The sequence below is a fragment of the Bos grunniens genome, chromosome 8, assembly GCF_055505025.1.
Source record: "Bos grunniens cultivar Pamir isolate PY7600 chromosome 8, Bosgru_T2T1.0, whole genome shotgun sequence".
In the NCBI taxonomy this organism is placed as follows: Eukaryota; Metazoa; Chordata; class Mammalia; order Artiodactyla; family Bovidae; genus Bos; species Bos grunniens.
In genome coordinates this window covers 88,239,785-88,262,270 of record NC_141172.1, presented here as the reverse complement: position 1 = coordinate 88,262,270, position 22,486 = coordinate 88,239,785, and the positions used below count along the sequence as shown (strand labels likewise).

General features: G+C 48.3%; 1 long non-coding RNA gene across 1 annotated transcript; it reads left to right on the top strand.

Annotated features, from left to right (window-relative positions):
• Positions 1 to 11,529: 11,529 nt before the first annotated feature.
• Positions 11,530 to 21,697, top strand: LOC147367631 (uncharacterized). The gene is made up of 2 exons (XR_015169263.1): positions 11,530 to 11,849; positions 19,120 to 21,697. It is a non-coding gene; the product is annotated as an uncharacterized LOC147367631 (long non-coding RNA).
• The last annotated feature ends 789 nt before the right edge of the window (positions 21,698 to 22,486 follow it).

Below are 22,486 nucleotides of genomic sequence, written 5' to 3'. Positions count from 1 at the left end.
ACATGCATCTGTCCTCTCTGGTGCCTGTCCCTCCCTGAGCTTCGGAGACTGTAGCCTTCCTCAGATTCTCAGCTTGCACAGCCCAGGATAAAAGTATGATACACATCACCCCTGTGGTCCTGCATTCCTGATGGGACCCCCACACCACACCTGCCCCCACGTGCCCACCTGAGCAATTTGATCACCTGGAAAATTTAAGGATGCTTCTATTTATGTTTTTGGTTTCTGTATGTGCTTTAGCTATAGTATGGATGGTCTCATGCCTGTTGTCTTTATAATTAAATAAATTAAATGTACCTAATACTACTTAATGACTCAAGGCATTTGCCTGCCAGGTGAAACTGGGGCTTTGTTTATTTAGTTGCAACCCTTCATTATCCTTTCAGAATATGAGTCTTTGTTTATTTGTTGCAACCCTCCATCATACTTTCAGAATATGAGTCTCGGGCTCCGAGCTCCTGAATCCAGAGAAGCATCACCTCCCCCTGTGTCTCATTCACACGATCACATGCTGCACTGGGAGCATCTTTCTCCTTTCTTCCTCCTCTGGGCCCTGTCCAGATTCTGAAGCCACGAACCCCCAGACAAAGGGTTTTCCGGAGAGTCTGCAAGAATTCAGGAGGCTCTGTGCATTCATTCATTTACGTTACCAGGACAATCACCTAAATGTACAAACCTAGGGAATTTCCCGGCAATCCAGCAGTTAGGAATCTGCACTTCCACTGCCAAGGACCCGGGTTTGATCCCTGTTCAGGGAACTAAGATCCCACAAGCAGCATGGTGTAGCCAAAAAAAAAACAAACCTAATGACAACCAATGGCACAGTTTCAACTGAGCACATGTGTGGACCATGCATTAGGATAAACTCCGTATTCGAGCATCTAAATTTTACCGTGACATATTTCAAGAGTACTAACAGCACTGAAAAAGAACACAGCAAATACCTGAAGGAGAAAAAGGCTGCCAGTACAGTGAAGCCCTCTTTGGTACCCCCATCAGCTATGTACCCCAAGGCACACCATGCATCCTCTGGAGAGTTTTAAACTTTATCGTGCTCATGCTCACGTCTGACTCTTTGAGACCATTTGGACTAGAGCCTGCAAGGCTCCTCTGTCCTGGGATTTTTCAGGAAAGACTACTGGAGTGGGTTGCCATTTCCTCCTCCAGGGGATCTTCCTGACCCAGGGATCGAAGCCACGTCTCCTGTGTCTCCTGCATTGCAGAGGGATTCTTTACTGCTGAGATATCAGGGAAGCCCTTTAAACTTTATGCTGCTAAGTCCCTTCTGTCGTGTCTGACTCTGTCGACCCCATAGACGGCAGCCCACCAGGCTCCCCCGCCCCTGGGATTCTCCAGGCAAGAACACTGGAGTGGGTTACCATTTTCTTCTCCAATGCTTGGAAGTGAAAATTGAAAGTGAAGTCGCTCAGTCCTGTCCAACTCTTAGCAACCCCATGGACTGCAGCCCACCAGGCTCCTCCATCCATGGGATTTTCCAGGCAAGAGTACTGGAGTGGGTTGCCATTGCCTTCTCTGTTAAACTTTATAGAGACAGTTAATATATTTAGTTCAGGAGCTCTTTGAGACCCTTAGAATATACCAGGTGTGAAATGTTGCACATTAGCTCACAGTCTCCTAGAAAGACAGGGAGGCTTTAAAATAGCTCTATATCTATTTCAGAATTCTTTTCCCTACCTGTTCAGAGATTTCGCCCCTGTTCTATGCTTAAGTCTTTTCTGACTTCTGAACTCACTGTTTAAATCTGGCCTTCTCTGGCTGTATGTGGCTTCTCTAATTATTGTTCATCAAATTCTATTTCCCCGCATCATGTCAAAATCAGATGGTGATTTTTTCCATCTGTTGCCACAATCTGTTCAAACTGTCACATTCCAAGAGCTCTCTGTAAGTTGTATAGCCCTGAAAGGGAAATGAATTTGCTTCTGCCAGACTTACTATGGACAGGGTTTTGGTATACAATACTGTATTGGGATTCTTGGTATATAATATTGAGTTCAGAAAAATTGATTTTTTCTCCCATACCTGTAGTGAGTAACATGAAAGTCATGGGTGAGATCCAAGCAGGATTAAATTCTGACATGCTCAAAAGATTCTTTCCCTCTAATACAATAATATTTAATAAAGAACCTTCCCATCCACAGCCCATTCCTCTTCAACCACAAACATTCTTAGTCCAGACAGAACACTGAAGCGCTTACGTTACCTTTCACATAAATGCTATGCATCTGGACTTGGAAAAATTCTTGTTCTTGAAAGCATGTCAAGAAAAAGCATCATTCTGATGTTAAGCTGCTCCTATTATGCAGAAAGCTGTTTTCCTTTTTCATTAAGTAAAGCAATTGCAAAGCCATCCTGTGGATGTGTTAATGGCCTTAGGGTCAGAGGGCCAGAGTCAGCCTGGGAGAGTGGAGCTGGCCCCATGGCAGAGCCTACCTGCAATTTTTATTATGGATCTCTACTCACTGCAGAGACACAGAACAAAGCAAGAGGTTGCTCTGGAACAAATCCAATATGGAGAGGAGGAAGCAATCAGTCTGAGTGTATTTTCCAGGAGAGATTCAGGGCTCAGGTATCTGCCCTCCCCACCACCCACCGCCCTGGAACTCTCATTTCTACTTTGGAGAGTGGTCCATGTTGGTCCTCATCCCCAAACAGACCTGGAAGCCAAGAGGATCCCCATAATGGGACCACATGCATTGCTGTTCCCCTTTATAAATGTCAGCTTGTAATGATGAATTCTGCATTCAGAGCAGAAAATAGCTCATCCCATGGTCTGTAAAAAGCACGCATTTGGGGTTAACTCACTCAGATGTTTTACATATTTATTTGCATTGTGCATTTACCAACTCTTCTTTCATTTAATCGAGTGAAGCTGCAGCTAGCCCGAGCCAGAATCAGGTCCCCTGTTTTCTTGCTGCCCCACCTCATTTTTACACCCAAAGGCATCTGCTGATGTGAAACGAGGGAATGAATGGTGATCCCACGAGGGACCCAAGGGCCGTGCTGCCTTTCACATGGTTTGCTGTTCCTGCTGCTTGTGACTTGCTCTTTCTGGTTCCCGAAGTAAGATTCCCTTCTCTGGAACATTCTTCCTTGTCTTCCTTCCCTCAGTGCTGAGAAGGACTGGGCTGCCAGGGATCATTCTTCCCAGACCGTCTGCACCCAGGAGCTCAGGGACTAGCTCTCTGTCTCACTGAAGGTTCCTGCCCCTCAGTAGCAGACTTACAGGGAGACGGGAGGACGTGCCGCCTGTGGTGGTACCTTCAACCCACCATGGAGCTCGTCCTCAGGGCTAAGAGCTTTCCTGCTGGAATCTTACCACCTTTCTCTTTGGCAGCAGGTTTCAGCCAGGACCCTGGGATGGTGGGCACCTAGGAGCACAGGAGAGGGGAGAGGGCTGGCTAGAGATGTGGGACCCAGCTCCTTATGGCCGTTTTGTGTTTTGGGCATCATTCATTTCCTGTGTTGAATGAGGGGAAGAAGGTGGGCTCTGCAGGGGACTTCATCCCCACCTTGAATTCATCTCAGCCCTTGGGCTGCAAATGCTGTTTTCATTTATGCTGGTTTAATATATCCTGGTTGAATTCCTTGGGGGGTGAGGGGTGGGGAGGGATTGCTGCTCCTAGGAGACGTGAGTGCTTTCTTCCATAAGAATCTACCAGATGCTTTCCAGGGTGGCCAGACCACTTTCACATCAATACACAGTTTCTGTTGCCCTGCCCTGCCCTGCCCAGCACTCATGCTGTCAGCTGCTCTAATTTCATTCATTCTTGGGTGTGGGGAGAGTGGTGAAGCCTAATAGAACATTCCCAGCACTTCCCAAACATACTTCCCCATAGGAGATTTCGTAACTCCAATGGAGAAACCATACCATTGCAGGAACGGGGACCCAAAAGGGGGCCCAAAAGGGGGCTTTTGTCTAACACTCAGAAATGAATTGCCCAAGGAGACACACATGCTGACAAAGCAAGAGATTAATTGGGAAAGGGTGCCCAGTCGGAAAGCAGGAGGGTAAGGGAACCCAGGAGGACAGCATGCCATTTAGTTCACAATCTAGGGCTCTATGGTGACAGGATTAGTTTCTGGGTTGTCTTTGGCCAATCATTCTGACTCATGATCCTTCCTGGTGGTGCATGTGTTGCTCGGTCAAGATGGAGGCCAGCGAGGATTCTGGGAGGTGGTAGGACACGTCGTGGCTCCTTTTGACCTCTCCTGAACTCTTCCAGTTGGTGGTGGCTTATCAGTTCTGTCTTTCTTACTAGGCTCTCCTGTAGTAGAATAACTCACACAAATAATTACTATGGTGCCTGGCCAGGGTGGGCAGTTTCAGTCAGTGTGTTTCCCCTAACAATACCAGGGTAGGAAACCCTGCCAAAGGGTGGCTCTGAATCAGAGATGCTCTGGTACCAGGTTTAATCAGAACTTGCTGGAAGTCTTGTGTGCAAGTGGCTCCCCTGTTTGAGGCACCTCCCAGAGAGGCTGTCCCTCTCCTAGGCAGGGGCACCTGCATACAGGAACTGTCACCTCCAGGATTATGCTCTGCCGGCCTTGGGGTGTGGGCTTCAGGCTGGTCACAGCCCATCCTCCCCTTGTTGGGGAATCATTCCCAAGGAAAGGGCTTGGCTGCATAGCAAACCACCTCCCAAAGCTTCTACACCTGATGTGGACCTAAGGTGCATCTGACCTAAAAAGCGTTCTCCTAGAACCCCATCCTGTTCACCCGTGGCTTTGGCCATCAAATACTTCTCCATCAGCATGTTCAACAGATCATCCCAAAGTGGAGGGTCACCTTGAATGGAAGAATGACTTGTTGTGAGGCCCGGTCTAGTCTCATGGAAGGACAGACATTCCACCTTGAATCCTCCTGGAAGCCTTAGCTGTGTCCCTGGAAGACGAAAGCATCGTTAAGAAGCAAAATTCGGACTGACTGGCAGCTGAGATCTCTGCTCGGCCGCTGGTGGCTTTTGGGTGTCACTGTGCATGACTGTGCAAACCCAAACTTCTCTTTGTCTCAAAGACACCATCATGGACAATTCTGAAACCTTAGAGATTGGAGGGACAGGTGCTCTTTCTCCATGGGGTTCAAGCCTTTGGGAATCAGCATCAATGACCTACTTGTGGATGCGTCTTCTCGCCCTTGACGGCACTAAAGTGCTGTCTGTTTCTGGCCAGATGGTCATGGATCTTTGATATCTATGGTGACAAAATGTTGGCCTTTGAAAAGAGACTATAAGTCTTAGATGGAGGATGTGTGCGTGCATGCTTAGTCACTCAGTCATGTCAGACTCTTTGCAACCCCATGGACTGTAGCCTGCCAGGCTTCTCTGTCCATGGAATTCTCCAGCAAGAATACTGGAGTGGGTTGCCATGCCCTTCTCCAGGGAATCTTTCTGACACAGGGGTCAAACCTGTGTCTCTTATGTCTCCTGCATTGGCAGACAGGTTCTTTACCACTAGTACCACCTGGGAAGCCCTAATGCAAGATACCACAGGAAAAACAGTGACCACAAGGAATAACACTTTGGCACCTCTGTCCCCAGGATGAGCATGGTTGTGCCCCCAGCTGTACACAATGGTGAATGTGAGGCATGGACTGCATGACCTGGGCCTGGAGTGGCAATTTCACGGAGAAATTGCCTCCTCTTTGTGATTTGCTGAGTCTCAGTGAAGCTTAACCCCAGTTCCATCTGGGTAGGGGGAGGGAAGGGGTCCCCAAGATCATCAGATATTCAGAAATAATTGAAACACTTGAGGGTGAACACCGGCCTTGGGTTTCGTTTTGGAAGCAATCGGTCTTTTCAGAGGCTTTGACCTCAGGGGAGAATGTAAGCATGGCGCCGAGCAGGAAATTGGAAGGGGATGGATTTTATTCCCCTGGCCAGAACTAGGCCATCTCGACCATGCAGTCTGCAGCTGGTCTGGAAGCAAATTATTTTCTGTGCCCTGCCTCTAGAAGACCCCATCCTCCTGGGTGTGAATCTCATTTCCTCACGAGTGGACAGTCACAGTTCTGGTCCTTATGAGCCAGCATGCTTCCCAGGAGAGCTCCCTGGACTGTGTGAGAAGGAGGAAGGTTTCAGACCAGCTGTGAGGGGCTTTTGCCCTGGAAGCAGGGGAGGTATGATGGAAGAAATGGCCCTGGGCCTTTCTCAAAGCAGGGACACCATCTACGAGGACTGAAAGAAGACAGCGAGGAGGGGCCTGGCAAGAGGTAAAAGCAGAATCCTCGGTTATTTTCTGTGTTAGAATGTAAAACAAACCCTGATACTCAGGCTTGCACTGAGTGAAGGGCCAGCATAAAAGGGCTGAGGCTTATCTGTTCTGAGGGCCTCCCGGTGGCTCAGTGGTAAAGAATCCACCTGCCAATGCAGGAGACTCAACAGGCACAGCTTTGATCTCTGAGTCAGGAAGATCCCCTGGAGAAGGAAATGGCGACCCACTCCAGTATTCTTGCCTGGAGAATTCCATGGACAGAGGAGAATGGTGAGCTACAGTCCATGGGGATCTCAAGGAGTCGTACACAACTGAGTGCTCATATCTGTCCTGTCTCAACCCCAGTGTCAGGATTTGCACGATTACCTTCAACCATCCCACATGTGGACAGGGAAATCCTCGGAGAGGCTAAAAGAGTGGGCCAGACTTGAGTTCAAAAGTGTCCTCAGCGGCTTATCACACCACACCACACTTCGTGGGGCCACAGGCCTCTGTGCCTTCTGCGCATGTTAACTGAGCACCTACTGTGCTCCGCACTGGGAGGATAAAGCTGAACGAGAGGACAAGATCCCACTACTACCTCCTCCTCCCCTGAGAAAATGATAGGGAAGGAAACTCTAAGTGGACAGATGCAAGCAAGGGAATGCTGTGATGCCGTTTTCAGGACGGAAATAAACCAGGAAGGAGATAGAGAATAATAGACAGGGATCTATCCAGAGATGGCCTTGCCAGGCTGGCAAAACCTACACAGAAACTCGAGGGTGGGAGGTTCCCGTGCAGGGAAGTTTGAAGACTTAGCACCAAGTTGTTGGCAGGCCTCCCATTATACTATGGAGGGTGGGTGTGTCTGTCCTCTCCCCTTAGATCCGGGCAGGTTCCTGCCTGCTTTAATGGATAGAGATTGACTGTAGTGGTGCTGTGTGACTTCCCTAGTCATAAAAAGCCAAGCTCTCATTCCACTTTTGTGGAAGCCCTCGTTCTTGGGCTCCAAGCCCCCAAATCAGAAGTCAGGGCCCTCTTAGGAGGCCCAAGTCATAGGAAGAGGCTGCATGAAGGAACTTGACTCAGCAGCCCTGCTGAGCACCCAGCTGGCAGCCAGCATCAACAGCCAGCCGGGGGGGGTGAGTCACCTGGACACCCATCCCAGTTGAGTCTGCAGATGGCTCCAGCCCTAGCTGACATCTTCCTGTAAACTCAGGAAACACCCCACCAGGTACTCACCAGCTGAGTCCTCCAGATTCCTGACCCATGAAATTGTGAAGTATAGTATGACAAACTGGTATGGTTTTAAGCTACTAGGTTGGGTCATTTGTTATGCATATACCCGTTTGTGCACATGCCTGGGACTGTGTGCCTGCTTGGAAATGACTTGAGAAAGCCCTCAGCTCTCACCTCTGGCTGACCCTGAAGCCCTGTGCCAACAGGAAGTGAAGGCTAAAGTAGAGTTGTCAACTGTCTAGATGAGTGTTGAAAGCTGGCCCTCAAGTGTGTAGCCCATTGGTAAAGACTGGGAGGCTTATGGATTCCAGGTAATTCAAGAGATCTCTGTTCTGTCATCAACTAACTACTTGCAACTAATAGAACAGGGACTTTGTGGCCACATATGACAAAGAAAACATTTTTTATAGAAAGTTCAGAAACGTCATCAAGCAAAAACAGTGAACCTTGGGGAGGAGAGGAGAATCAGATTTCCAGAGTGGCCACATTATCTTATTTAAAATGCATTTTCAACAGTTTCCCTGGTGGCTCAGTGGTAAAGAATCCGCCTGCCAATGCAGGAGACATGTGTTCAATCCTTGATCTGAGAAGATCCTACATGCTTCACAGCACCTAAGCCTGTGTGCCACAACTGTTGAGCCTGTGTTCTGGAGCCCGGGAACAGCAACTACTGAAGCCCACGTGCCCTAGAACCCATGCTCCCCAGCAAGAGAAGCCACCGTGATGAGAAACCCATGCACTACATCTAGAAAGTAGCCCCCTGCTTGCTGCAACTAAAGAAAAGCCCGCTCAGCAGCAAAGACCCAGAATAGCCAAAAATAAAGTAATTTTAAAAAATCATTTTCAACAGCAACAAAAAATAGGAAGCACACAAAGAAACAAGAAAAGATGGTATATGCACAAAACAATGGAAATTATTCATTAGGGAGCTCAGACTCTGACTTAATAGAGTTAATAAATTAATGGCTAATTGAAATATACTTAAGGAACTAAAAAGAATTAAAAGGGGAGTAAGAGAAGGATGTCTCACCAAATAAAGAGGGATAAATTATAAATAGAAAGTTCTGAAAATGCTAAGATGTCTAATAGTCTAGCCAAAAGATGTACCATGATTGTGACTACTGGGAATGAACAAATCAAAGAAAGATCTGGGGGGGAAAGCCACCAAATTTTTAGAGAACAGGTGGCTGAGAAAGAGCCCTGGGTGGTGCCTCCATCTTCGGTGGGATGAGCTGGGAATGTGGACGAGACAGGCATCGCTAACCTGCGTCTGTGTCCTGTGCAGTGCTGAGTTGCTGTTCCCACACATGAGGCACTCAGCGTTGTCCATGTTGCCTGACCATGCCCCACGCATAGCAGGAATCATGGGGAATTACCAGGGCAGGAGCAGGAGGGTTTTGGGAATTGGTAAGTTTGTTGGTGATGTAGCACTCTGTTTGCGGCTGTGCCGTGGAAGATGAGAACCGGGCTGCAAGAGGTGTTTGACTTTGCCCCTGCATAAATACTTCCTCCTGGTGAGGATGTCCACACTGTCCAGCCACCTTAAACTGGGGTAAAGCCAGTGGCTTAGGGCCAGCACACTGGGCATCCTTGATGAGGCAGCCAAATTCTCAAGTGCCCAGTGGGTGATCTCGCTGATGAGATGTAGGCCCTTCTTCAGGAGCTCAGTGCCAGTGGGGAGTCACAAAACCTTGATGTGAGGCCCAAGGGGAGACCGCCCAGGCTTTGCTGGGTGGTTGAGCAAGGCTGGGTGCTGAAGAACCAGGAGAGATCCTGGAGGGACTCATGGCCTCAGGGAGTGACCACTTGGACCAGTTCCAGAGACCAGTAATTCCACATACTCTCAATTGTTGTATATCTTTTTGCAGCTGGTTGGTCACCCGGCCATTTTTCCTCCTCTTCCTCCTGCCAGCAGCCCTGCCTCCCTCCACCTGACACTCATCTCACCTCCTAAAGAGGGGCTGGGAGGCCAGCAACGCATCACCAAGGTTCTGTTATATGGTGACTGGGTAGAAACTCATTGCATCATCTTTCTCTGCATTGTTAGATCTCAAAACGCATGTATGGGATGAGGGATTCAAATATTGGGCTACTATTACCTACTCTGGAGAAGGCAATGGCACCTACTGCAGTACTGTTGCCTTGGGAATCCCATCAACGGAGGAGCCTGGAGGGCTGCAGTCCATGGGGTCGCTAAGAGTCGGACACGACTGAGCGACTTCACTTTCACTTTTCACCTTCCTGCATTGGAGAAGGAAATGGCAACCCACTCCAGTGTTCTTGCCTGGAGAGTCCCAGGGACGGGGGAGCCTGGTGGGCTGCCATCTATGGGGTCGCACAGAGTCAGACATGACTGAAGTGACTTAGCAGCAGCATTACCTACTCACGTTCTTCCTTTCTCTAATTCCCAAGACAATTGGGATTTGACCTTATTTGAGAAATGCAAACATACACCCTGTGTGAAATAGGAAGCATTTAAATATCTGGGGACCCCCAAGGAAGACACTGCCCTTTTCCTACTCAGGGACTCTTCCTCGTTTCCTTTCCCACCAGAAGAACTTAATTTTGTATTTATGTAGCAGACAGGGAGCCCTTGATCTCAGAGAAGGTAGGTTTCCCACGCCTCCTTAGTATCAACGAGTCACAACAATGCTTGTTTCCTTTGCCGCTGATTGTTCTAGGGTGTGCACGGGACCCTGTTCTGCATGATGAGAGGTAAAAAGAAATCTTTTTTCTCCAGTTGGGGATCCTGGTGCAATGCCTGGAGTTCTGAGAGCTATTTTGTAAACTAAGTGACCAGCATGAGGATTAAAAGCTGTTGTGTTGAGAATGAAATGGAAGGACAGGACGTGCCTGGCTCGGATGGCGTCATTGAGCTAGGGCTCCCGTTCTGACTTTTTCTACTGTGACACCACTAAATGCCCACTATTGTTTCAGTCCCTGTGAGATGGCCTTTTTCATATTTGTAGCAAAAACCACTTTGGGGAAAACATTTTTACAAAACTTCAGCCAGAGTAGGTGTTACTTTACCCAGACGTGTTTATTCCTTTTCAATGAACTTAAACTGATGTGGTTTTCATGCCTCTCCCCACGTCTTGTTTTTCAGCAGGGCGAGGTGGGGAGGGAAGTTGGAGAATGTCATCTGATAGAAGAGGAGGTTAGAAGCTGCCTGCCTTCCCCCAACCCCCACCCCCACCCCCGGCCTCGAGATTGTGGAGGTGGCGTGCCTAAAGGAGAAGGATGGTGAAGCTTGCTCTGCTTTCATGGGTCTGGCTTCATTCTGGGGTGAGGAACTGCAGTGTCAGCCAAGAGCTGGCGATGCAGGGGTGGGGTTTGGATGATCCACCTCTTTGGGATCGCAGAGATACCTCTTCCCAGGGGCCCCTACAACTTCCTGGGATGGCTGGGAGGGTGGCAATCTGGTGAGACTTTTTACTTACGATTTTTTTCTTTTTGATGTGGATCACTTTTTTAAAGTCTTTATTGAATTTGTTACAATGTTGCTTCTGTTTTATATTTTGGTTTTTTGGTCATGATGCATGTGGGATCTTAGCTCTCCAAACAGGGATTGAACCCTCACCCTCTGCACTGGAAGGCAAAGTCTTAACCACCAGACTTCCAGAGAAGTCCCCAGTCTGGTAGTTTTAAAACAGGCCTGTAAATTATTTGGCAATCCTCCAGATAGAAAGTGGGGTCCATGTTCCCTCCCCGTGAACCTGTGGGGAGTCTCTGTGGCCTTGTGTGACTTCTGAGGCTCTGAGGAAAGAGGCCAGGCAGCTGTGCTTGCTTCCCTCAGTTCTCTTGCTCTGGGAGCCGCCATATCAGAAGTCTGGGTTTTGAGGGTGCCAAGAGAAAAACCACACAGAGTTAGAGAGACAGAGAGAAACAGAGAGAGGGGGAGAGATTGACAGAGACACACACACAGAGAAATAGAGAGACAGGCACACAGATAGAGACAAAGACGGGGATACAGAGAGACAGAAATAGAGAGAGAGCATGCCCCGAGGATGTCCAGGGACCGCTCCAGCCGAGGCCTTGGGCCAGGAGGCCAGCTGCGTAACAGCGATGAGACTGCCAGCTTGGGTGACTGGGAGATTTGCTGTGTCACCAGACAACAGGAAGGGATGAGAGCTGGCCCCAGCCAGCATTCTGGGGCCATCTCAGATGGAAAGAACCTAACAGCGGTGAAGCAGGAAGCTCGTTAGGGCCCCTGTGGGGCAGGGTAGGTACCTCGGGCTGTCGGGGTGGGATTAGGAGACCTTGAGCCTCACTGAGGTGGAAGAACACCAGAGCACCCAGCCCCTCCTCCCACAGCCCTGCCCTACCAGCATCTAGAAGATACTTTGGAGAGGGCAGGGTTGGCAGAGAAAATCTTGGAAGGATCTGTGCATTCAAGTCAGGTGAGCTCAAATTGCCAAACTGGACTTTGTTTCATGAACTGCTGTGTCACAAACAAATCTAAATACTTGGATGAACACAATAGCCATTTCTTATTTCTCATGACTCTACGTGTGGCTGGGTGAGTCCCCTACTGATGTTCCTCCGGGCTCAGGCAGGTTCAGCTGTTCCCACGTGGCTGAGTGGTAAAGAATTCACCTGCAATGTAGGAGGATGTGGGTTTGATCCCTGGGTTGGGAAGATCCCCTGGTGAAGGAAATGGCAACCCACTCCGGTATTCTTGCCTGAAAAAATTTCATGGAAAGAGGGGCCTCTTGGGCTACAGTCCATGGGATTGCAAAAGAGTTGAACATGACTTAGTGACTAAACAACAGCAACAACCCTTTGACCTCATCTCCCCCGGCTTCTCCCCACTCCCAGTTCCTCGATGGTGGCCACCATTCTACTCTCTGTTGCTATGTACTCAACTTTCCTATATTCCACAAATAAGTGAGTTCATGCAGTATTTTTCCTGTGTCTGACTTATTTTACTTAGCATAATGTCCTCCTGCTGCTGCTGCTGCTAAGTCGCTTCAGTCATGTCCAACTCTGTGCGACCCCATAGACGGCAGCCTACCAGGCTCCCCCGTCCCTGGGATTCTCCAGGCAAGAACACTGGAGTGGGTTGCCATTTCCTTCTCCAACGCATGAAAGTGAAAAGTGAAAGTGAAGTCGCTCAGTTGTGTCTGACTCTTCGAGACCCCATGGACTGCAGCCCACCAGGCTCCTCCGTCCGTGGGGTTCTCCAGGCAAGAGTACCGGAGTGGGGTGCCATTGTCTTCTCTGATAATGTCTTCTAGGTCCCTCCAAATGGCGGGATCTCCTTCTTTATTGTGACTGAATAATAGTCCATTGTGTATACATGTACATCACATATTTGATGGAGACTTAGGTCGTTTCCATGCCTTGATCATGATGAATAAGTCTGCAATGAACCATGGGGGTGCAGATATCTCTTCTAGATAGTGATTTCATTTCTTTTGGATAAATACTCAGAAGTGGAATTGCTGAATCAGATGGTACACTATGTTTAGTTTTTTTTAAGGAAACTTCATACTATTTTCCATAGTGGGTGCACCAATTTATATTCTCATCAACAGTGCACGAGGATTCCCTTTCCTACATATCTTGTCCAACATTTGCCATTTTTAAAGTAGTAGTTCTACTCTTTTTTAAAAAATTTAATTGGCTGCACTGGGTCTCAGCTGTGGCATGCAGGATCTTTGATCTTCGTTGAGTTATGTGGGATATTTAGTTTCGGCATGTGGGATCTAGTTCCCTGACCAGGGATCAAACCCAGGGCCCCTGCATTTCAAGCCCAGAGTCTTAGTCACTGGACCCCCAGGGAAGTCCCAACACTTGTCATGTTAAAATAATGAAGATTTAAACAGTCCATTCAATGTCAGCCAAAAGTCAGGATAAATCCAGGGAACTAGGTAATCTTTTTCCCCTGGGGAAGCGGGGGAAGCCTGAATCTTCTGAAATTCAGTGAGCATGCTATACCCCATCTACTTTATCTCAACCTGAACTGCTGGCTCACGCTTTACTGCCCTAGGAATACTCAAAAGAAGGTTCAGGACAGAGAGAAGGAAAGAAAGGAAAGAGAGAGGAATGGAAGGAAAGGAAGGAAAGACAGGACAGAAGGCAAGGAAAGAGAGAGAAATGAGACACACTGAGAAACAGAAAAGACAGCGGATGCTGGGTATCTCCATGAGAGTAGAGATGCTTCTGGAGCGCAAGCCGAGTCCCCTGTGGTTCTGGAACTTTCTCTCCTCTGCTGATTCTCTGCTCAGCGGATTTTCTTTGTAGCCTGGTCTGCTCTGCAGGTTGCCTTCTGGACCACATGGGTGGGAGAGCAGTTCTCACCATCTGTCCTGACGGAATGGCGCCTTCCCAGCTTGTGCGTGAACATTTATGGAAAGTAAGGCCATTAAACATGTTGGTTTCGGAGGACCCAGCCCCAGGTCCTGAAACTCCAGACACTGTGATTATTATTTTCATTTTTATTGGAGTATAATTGCTTTACAATGTTGTGTTAGTTTCTGCTGTGCAGCGAAGTGAATTAGCTGTATGTATATAGATCCCCTCCCCTCTTGAGCCTCCCTCCCACCCTCCCATCCCACCCATCTGGGTCATCACAGCAGAGCTCCTTGTGCTGTACAGCCGCTTCCCGCTAGTTTTGTCTGTTTTACACATGGCAGTGTATATATGTCAGCGCTATTCTCTGAATTTGTCTCACTCTCTCCTTCCCCCAGTGTCCACACATCCGTTCTTTGAGTCTGCACAGACACTGATTATTATTAATGATTCATATCAACAGCTCGTTTAGTCTTTTGTGAGGTGTCTTCTTTGACCGACACATTCTCATTAATGATTTATTATTTGTAATTTCTAATGAGGCTGGAGATGTAAGTGAAAGTGATTGGTTCTAGAGGTTTAACCATTCCTTCATTACTCAGCTCCCACAAATAATAACAGGATGGAGGAGAGGTGGAGGAGGGACTGGGATAACAGTTTAAATGGGGGACAGTGATGGGGAGACATCCCACCAGCACAGGCCTGCGAACCTCCAGCTGCTCCCCTGCCAGGAACAGGGCCAAAGTGGTCCTGCTTCTGAGTCAATCCATCTGTCTTAGCTTCCAAAATTCTTGCCTCAGGATTGCCTGACTTCACTCAGGTAAAGTCTGAAAGATTTAACTTAGCCAAGAAGACTGGAATTTTGCCGTTTCAAAAGTCTTCCGTGCAATTCCTGAATACATCTGTATGGATGTCCTACTTAAATCTTACATGACTTTTCACCCAGTGATTTTCTTTTCATTCATCCAGATCATCCCTCCAGAGAGAACATTAGGGTAAAACAAGTCAAAAGTTCTATTCATGGAGTTTTTCCCTCAGAGGAAAAAAAATCCTAGGAATGTGGATCTGAACCCAGGAAGAACCAGAGGAAAGATCATCAACTGCCCTGTGTGGGATGGTTAGGTGGGCACAGCACATGGTGCACTCCAAGGGTTCAGTGAAGACCAGGGATGGCTTTGCAGAAGCAGAAGCCTGGGTGCAGAAGACCACGCAGACACCAGCTCTCAGCCCGCTGAATGATTTGCTCCTTCACCTCGTGGGAGCTGGAGCTGAAATCAGAGCGAGTCTGCAGTGGGAGTCCCCAGAGGCTCACTGTCAAGAATTCCCACGACCTGATAAAGAGGCTATGATGGATTTGCACTCTACATCTTCCTGCCTCTGTCTCCCAGGCCCAGGAGGTGTGGGGGTGGCTGCTACCTGCTGCGTCTGAGGTCTCTGAAGTGGAGGGTTCACACAGAAAAAAAATTTCCATTTTCATTTTGTATCTACAGAATAAAATCTTGCCTGGTGCAAACACTGGGAGCATGTGCCCACCCTTGGGTGGGTGCCCAGTTAAGTGGGATTGGGGGCTTCATTTTCTCATCCAAGTACACCCACCCCCGCTGAGGGACAGATGGCGCCAAACTGCAAAGTGAAGATTATACTCGGGATTTTTCAGGGAAAGAGAAGACATCTGACAGTGTGAAAACATCCACTCTCTGTCAGATCTCACAGGAGGCCTCTTTCAAGACCACAGGAGCAAGAATTACATGAAAGAGGAACTTATACCTAGAGACATACCACAAACCCTAACCTATTGTTTAGTCGATAATTAGTATCTGACTATCTTGAGACTCCCTGTACTATAGCCCACCCAGCTCCTCTGTCCATGGGATTTCCCAGGCAAGAATACTGGAGTGAGTTGCCATATCCTCCTCCAGGGGATCTTTTGGACCCAGGGATCGAACCCACATCTCCTATTTTGCTGTTGTTGTTGTTCATTTGCTAAGTCGTGTCCGAATGTTTGTGACCCCGTGGACTCCAGAACACCTGGCTTCTCTGTCATTGACCATCTCCTGGAGTTTGCACAAACTCGTGTCCATTGAGTTGATGATGCCATCCAACCATCTCATCCTCTGTCACCCCTTTCTCCTCCTGCCCTCAATCTTTCCCAGCATCAGGGTCTTTTCCAGTGAGTTGGCTCTTTGAGTTAGGTGGTAGGAGGATTCTTTACCACTGAGCTGCCAGGGAAGCCCAAACCCTGGTGTATTGTCCACTGAGTATAATCCAATATGGTTAAGACCAGAATTTTCAGAAGAACATTCAAAAATATCTTTTTGGCTTTGTCTCCTCCTTTAATGCATTTTGCATGTGTTTTGCAATGTATCAGTTCAGTTCAGTGCAGTTGCTCAGTCATGTCCAACTCTTTGCGACCCCATGAATCGAAGCATGCCAGGCCTCCCTGTCCATCACCAACTCCCAGAGTTCACTCAGACTCATGTCCATCGAGTCAGTGATGCCATCCAGCCATCTCATCCTCTGTCATCCCCTTCTCCTCCTGCCCCCAATCCTGCCCAGCATCAGAGTCTTTTCCAATGAGTCAACTCTTCACATGAGGTGGCCAAAGTATTGGAGTTTCAGCTTTAGCATCATTCCTTCCAAAGAAATCCCAGGGCTGATCTCCTTCAGAATGGACTGGTTGGATCTCCTTGCAGTCCAGGGGACTCTATAGAGTCTTCTCCAACACCATATTTCAAAAGCATCAATTCTTCGGCGCTCACCCTTCTTCACAGTCCAATTCTCACATCCATACATGACCACAGGAAAAACCATAGCCTTGACTAGACAAACCTTTGTTGGCAAAGTAACGTCTCTGTTTTTGAATATGCTATCTAGGTTGGACATACCTTCCCTTCCAAGGAGTAAGCGTCTTTTAATTTCATGGCTGCAGTCACCATCTGCAGTGATTTTGGAGCCCCCAAAAATAAAGTCTGACACTGTTTCCACTGTTTCCCCATCTATTTCCCATGAAGTGATGGGACCGGATGCCATGATCTTCGTTTTCTGAATGTTGAACTTTAAGCCAACTTTTTCACTCTCCCCTTTTACTTTCATCAAGAGGCTTTTGAGTTCCTGTTCACTTTCTGCCATAAGGGTGGTGTCATCTGCATATCTGAGGTTATTGATATTTCTCCTGGCAATCTTGATTCCAGCTTGTGCTTCTTCCAGCCCAGCGTTTCTCATGACGTACTCTGCATATAAGTTAAATAAGCAGGGTGACAATATACAGCCTTGACGTACTACTTTTCCTATTTGGAACCAGTCTGTTGTTCCATGTCCAGTTCTAACTGTTGCTTCCTGACCTGCATACAGATTTCTCAAGAGGCAGATCAGGTGGTCTGGTATTCCCATCTCTTTCAGAATTTTCCACAGTTTATTGTGATCCACAATAAACTGCAATGTATATAAAGCGCAAATGCAGCAATGATGTGACAATACACATGCATTTGTATGCTCTCATTTCACTGACAGTGGTGTGTAATGAGTGAACGTGAGGACCATTCTTCTTGTCTTCTCACACTTCTATCCTTCACCCCCAGTGGGCAGGCCAGCCTTCCACCCTGGGGTGTCCCACTTGGCCACTTCCCTTGGGCTGATTCTCTGGTATTTCCCTCCACACACACATCCTGCCTCTGAGGCAGTTGTTGGATTCTAACCCAGTTAGCAGCATGAAGGGGCTGGGCTCAGGCCCAGCTCAGGAGATGAGGAGGAAAGAAGTCCTCATCGGGGTCTGGCCCATGGCAGCACTAAAGCAAAGAGCATCACTGCTTGCAGAGTATTCCATGAGCCCCAGGCACACCCCAGCCTGCTGTTAATGCCACCTTGTCTAAGCAACTCACTCTGCTCTTGGGGTACCCCTGTCAGCCTCGGAGTTGCCCCTGGTGTCCTCTGCACCCCACCATCCAATGATCCATTATCCTCCAGGGCCGTTCTCTCCCCTCACCCCATCTTGCTCTAGGTTGGCCAATTTGTTTGGCAGATCTCCAGGAACCCAACCAAACTGTGACACCGAGGCCCACCACCTGCTCAAGGCTCCTCACCTTGTGACACTGTTCTGACTTCCTCCAGGCTGCCAGGATGGGGCACAGGAAAGCTGCAAGAGGGGTCCTTTCAACCTTCTGGGTCAGCTGGCACTGGCCCTGGGGCAGGTGGACATTTTCGGAGCCTCGGATGACAAGCTACCAGGTGTTTCAGAGTCAGTTGCTGAGGATGGGCAGAGAACGTTCAGTGCCTCCACATGAGCTCCAGTCCCAGCCTCTGACCATCATTAGTATAAATAGGAAGCTCTCTTACACCTCCCTGCACCCCAAATTCAAAGCCATACCCCATCTCTGGTCTGCAGGTCCTTGCCAGAGATACTCTGTCAGAGTGAACACTCCAAGTGTTAGGTTGAATGACCATCAAGTTTATCCCCAGCCCCCCAAGACACCTGTTCTTTATTGCCACCAGAATGCAAGTGGAGGGTGACTGAACTCCTAGGGGGGCTCAGGTTCGGCCGACAAGACCACTCCCCAGCACTGGACCTGCAAGCCAGATCTGGCTCTTATCTTGACTGAGTAGTTTGCTATTAGAGAGTCTGATGTTAGTTTTCACATGTCTGGGAATCTCTGGGAATGGGGGCGTCCGCAGCCATCCTAGACCGTGTTCCTTGCCAGTGAGGAACTTTCTCCTGAGAAGAATGGAACCAAGTCAGGAATCCACACACAAGGAAAGCTGCTTGCCAAGCCCCTGGCCTCTCTGTATGTTCCTGGCCAGGAGCCATTCTTGCCCCCATGTGTCCTGGCTTCTATGGTCAGGGTTTGCAAGTTAGGAAGAGACTCACACAGTGCCAGGCATACAGTCAAGCTGCTCGTTGAGGGCCATATTTCCTGCCAAGTGAGAGCTTGCTATCTGACATGCCTGCACAACTCTAGTCTGAGCACTAATCTCCAATTAGCTCTGGGGGCATCCCCTCCTCTCTGTCAGGACTCAGCCTGCATCACTCCCAGGCCTGGGGTGCCCGTAGCCATCGTGCACATGGACAATGGTACCTGGTGGCTGTTCTGCTGGTTCAGCCTCTGCCTTTGACCTGTCCTCTACAGGGGTACAGCTAACCTGGGGCAGCCGGCACACATGGCCTTCCAGTCTCTGACTGGACCCAACCAGCAACCAGCACTGACATCCTAGCCCATGAGTAGCCACCTGTTTTTCTTTTCATCACTTTTTTGGCATATAGTTGATTTATTGTGTTGTATTCATTTTTGCTGTACAACGAAGTGGTTCAGTTATACATATAGACATTTTAAAATATTCTTTTCTCAGGATAAGTCATACTGTTCTCCATACTGTTTTTCATAGTGGTTGGACTATAAAGAAAGCTGAGTGCTGAAGAATTGATGCTTTTGAACCGTGGTGTTGGAGAAGACTCTTGAGAATCCCTTGGACTGCAAGGAGATCCAATCAGGCCATCCTAAAGATCAGTCCTGGGTGTTCATTGGAAGAACTGATGTTGAAGCTGAAACTCCAATACTTTGGCTATCTGATGTAAAGAGATGACTCATTTGAAAAGACCCTGATGCTGGGAAAGATTGAGGGCTGGAGGAGAAGGGAACGACCATTGAGATGGTTGGATGGCATCACCAACTTGATGGACATGGGTTTGGGTGAACCCCGGGAGTTGGTGATGGACAGGGAGGCCTGGCGTGCTGCGTTCATGGAGTCGCAAAGAGTCGGACACAACTGAACGACTGAACTAAACTGAACTGAACTGTACCAACTTACAGGGGCTTCCTGGGTGGTTCGGTGGTAAAAGAATCTGCCTGCTGGAGACACAAATTCCATCCCTGGGTCGGGAAGATCCCCTGGAGAAGAGCATAGCAGCCCACTCCAGTATTCTTGTCTGAAATATCCCATGGACAGAGGAACCTGGCAGCTACAGTCTGTGGGTCACAAAGAGTTGGACATGGCTTAGCAACAAAACAACAAGAAAAAAAAGTATCAACTTACATTCCCAGCAACAAGAGGGTTTCCTTTTCTCCACACCCTCTCCAGCATTTATCATTTGTGGACTTTTTAATGATGACCAGTCTGACCAGGGGGTTTCCCTGGTAGCTCAGCTGGCAATGAATCTGCCTTCAATGCAGGAGACCCTGGTTTGATTTCTGGGTTGGGATGATCCCTTGGAGAAGGGATAGGCTACCCACTCCAGTATTCTTGGCCTTCCCTGGTGGTTCAGATAGTGAAGAATCTGCCTCCAATTTGAGAGATGTGGGTTCAATCCCTGGGTTGGGAAGATCCCCAGAGGAGGGTATGGGAACACACTCCAGTATTCTTGTCTGGAGAATCTCCGGGGACAGAAGAACCTGAAGCGCTACAGTCCATGGGGTCACAAAGAGTCAGAGATGACTGAATGACTAAGCACAAGACACATTCTGACCAGTGTAAGATAGTACCTCATTGTAGGTCTGATTTGCATTTGTCTAATAATTATGCTAATGATGCTGAGTATCTTTTCATGTGCCTGTTAATAGTCACCTATTTTAAATGTGGTAGGAGCAGCATCAGTTACAAGGGGGTTTCCAGACATATCAGATAAAAATATTGTCCCATGCAATATTTGGGATGTACTTGTGCTAAAGTTTATTTGCTGTTTGTCAGAAATTTAAATTTAACAGTGTGGTCTAAATACAGACCACTGCATGGGCTTTGAGTCTGGGTTCTGCCATCAAATGCCCCGAAAGCTCAGCTTTGTAGTCTGTGAAATGAAAATGACAATACCAGCCCTCTGAGCTGTGAGGGGAAGGTGTGTGAGAGCTTTCTAGCTGAATGCTGGACTCTCAGGGGGAGTTACCCATCCCAGTGGGCAGGGAGAGGAAGTGAGATGGAGTTGGATGCCTTGGACTAATGCTGGTTACAAAGGTGACTACGATTGGAATTCCTGATCAGGATTTTCTGCATGACACACAACGGGCCCCCTGTGAGCGCTGGGCATGTCCCCTTAATCAGGGATTGGCCACCTGATGTGAAAGGGCCTGAGAGTGTCCATCAAATGTTGCCACATCAGAGCTGCTCCATCACCCTGGGGGCCTCTCCCTCAGTGCCCTGCATGAGGGTGGAGCTGGGTCCCCTTCATTTCGATCCCAGCAGTCCTGGATGGTGACACTGACGCTTACTAGAGTTGTCTCTAGTCAGACACTTTCCTTACTTATGATGTAAATGACACTGTCTCATCTTCATCACTGGGGGCCTGGCCAGTCCGGGAACTTGCCCATGGTTCCTCAGCAGGCTGGTGACACCCTGAGCCCTGCAAGCTTTGGCCGGCCTAGTTAGCACCAGGCAGCTATGTTGCTTGGGAGAGTGAGTGTTTATATTGGGAGACACCTTAAGGCTGCTCCCAGGGCTCTCCTGTTGCCATGGTGACAGATAAAATAGTGGCGAGACCTCAGACGGTTGACACGATGTGGCATCTGTTGCTGTCATGGATACAGCATGCTCAAGGCTGGGTCTTCGTGTGGTGAGTGTCTGTGGCCTGGTACCTGGAAGGGTGCAATGGCAGGTTGAGCTTATTATGGCACAAAACAGGACATCCATTAACAGCAGCTATTGTTTGAATGAAAAATCCACACAGCTGACAATGGAGAGGAAATTGAGAAGTAGACTCAGAGGGCAGAGCGAAGCCTTTGAAATGATTCAACTAGTGATTCTTAACAGCTGTCTTCAGAGCACTTGTGTTTTACACCTTGGGAGATGATTACAAAAAATGTTTTCTACCAGTTAACCAGGTCTCCATTCCCCCTTATTTTTGGTGCCTTAGCTATATTGGTTTTCATTTTTAACTGTCTTCTTTAATGGCTTTTAGAACTCAATTTCCTTTTTTTCTTGCCTTATTTTCATCTGGGGATGTTTGATGATTAATAAAATAATTTTTATCTGTGTATTTTTATGATTTAAAAAGTAATATTTACCCATTAGTGACTTATATAGAGGGGCTTCCAAGGTAGCTCAGTGGTAAAGAACTCACCTGCCAATGCAGGAGACGCAGGTTCCATCCCTGGGTCTTTAAGATTCCCTAGTCCATGGGGTCGCTAAGAGTCGGACACGACTGAGTGACTTCGCTTTCACTTTTCACTTTCATGCATTGGAGAAGGAAACGGCAACCCACTCCAGTGTTCTTGCCTGGAGAATCCCAGGGATGGAGCCTGGTGGGCTGCTGTCTATGGGGTCGCACAGAGTTGGACACGACTGAAGTGACTTAGCAGCAGCAGCAGCAGGCAATGGAACGGCTACCTACTCCAGTATTCTTGCTTGGGAAATCCCATGGACAGAGGACCCTGGTGGGCTCCAGTCCATAGGGTCACAAAAGAGTTGAACACGACTGAGTAACCACACCAACCAACAGCTGGTAGGGAAATAGTCCCAGTCACCCACGATCTCTATGCAGGGGTTGGGTGCTAGACCCCTGGATGTCCCCATAACCAGCTGTGGATGAGAAGAGCTGAGTTTCCTGCTTGCAGGAGAATAAGGTCCGCACTCCCAAAGCTTCGTGGGCATTGCCCAAGGCAGTGAGGGAGGAATCTTCTGAGAAGTGGACGCCTGATTTACCATGGGCTCCATTAGGACTGGAAAAGAGTCTGAGCAGCAAGGTGAAGGATTCCAAGAATCTCAGCTTGAAAACTGTGGATATTCTCCACCAAAGAGTTGATGGGCATTCCGGGAAGTTCCTGTG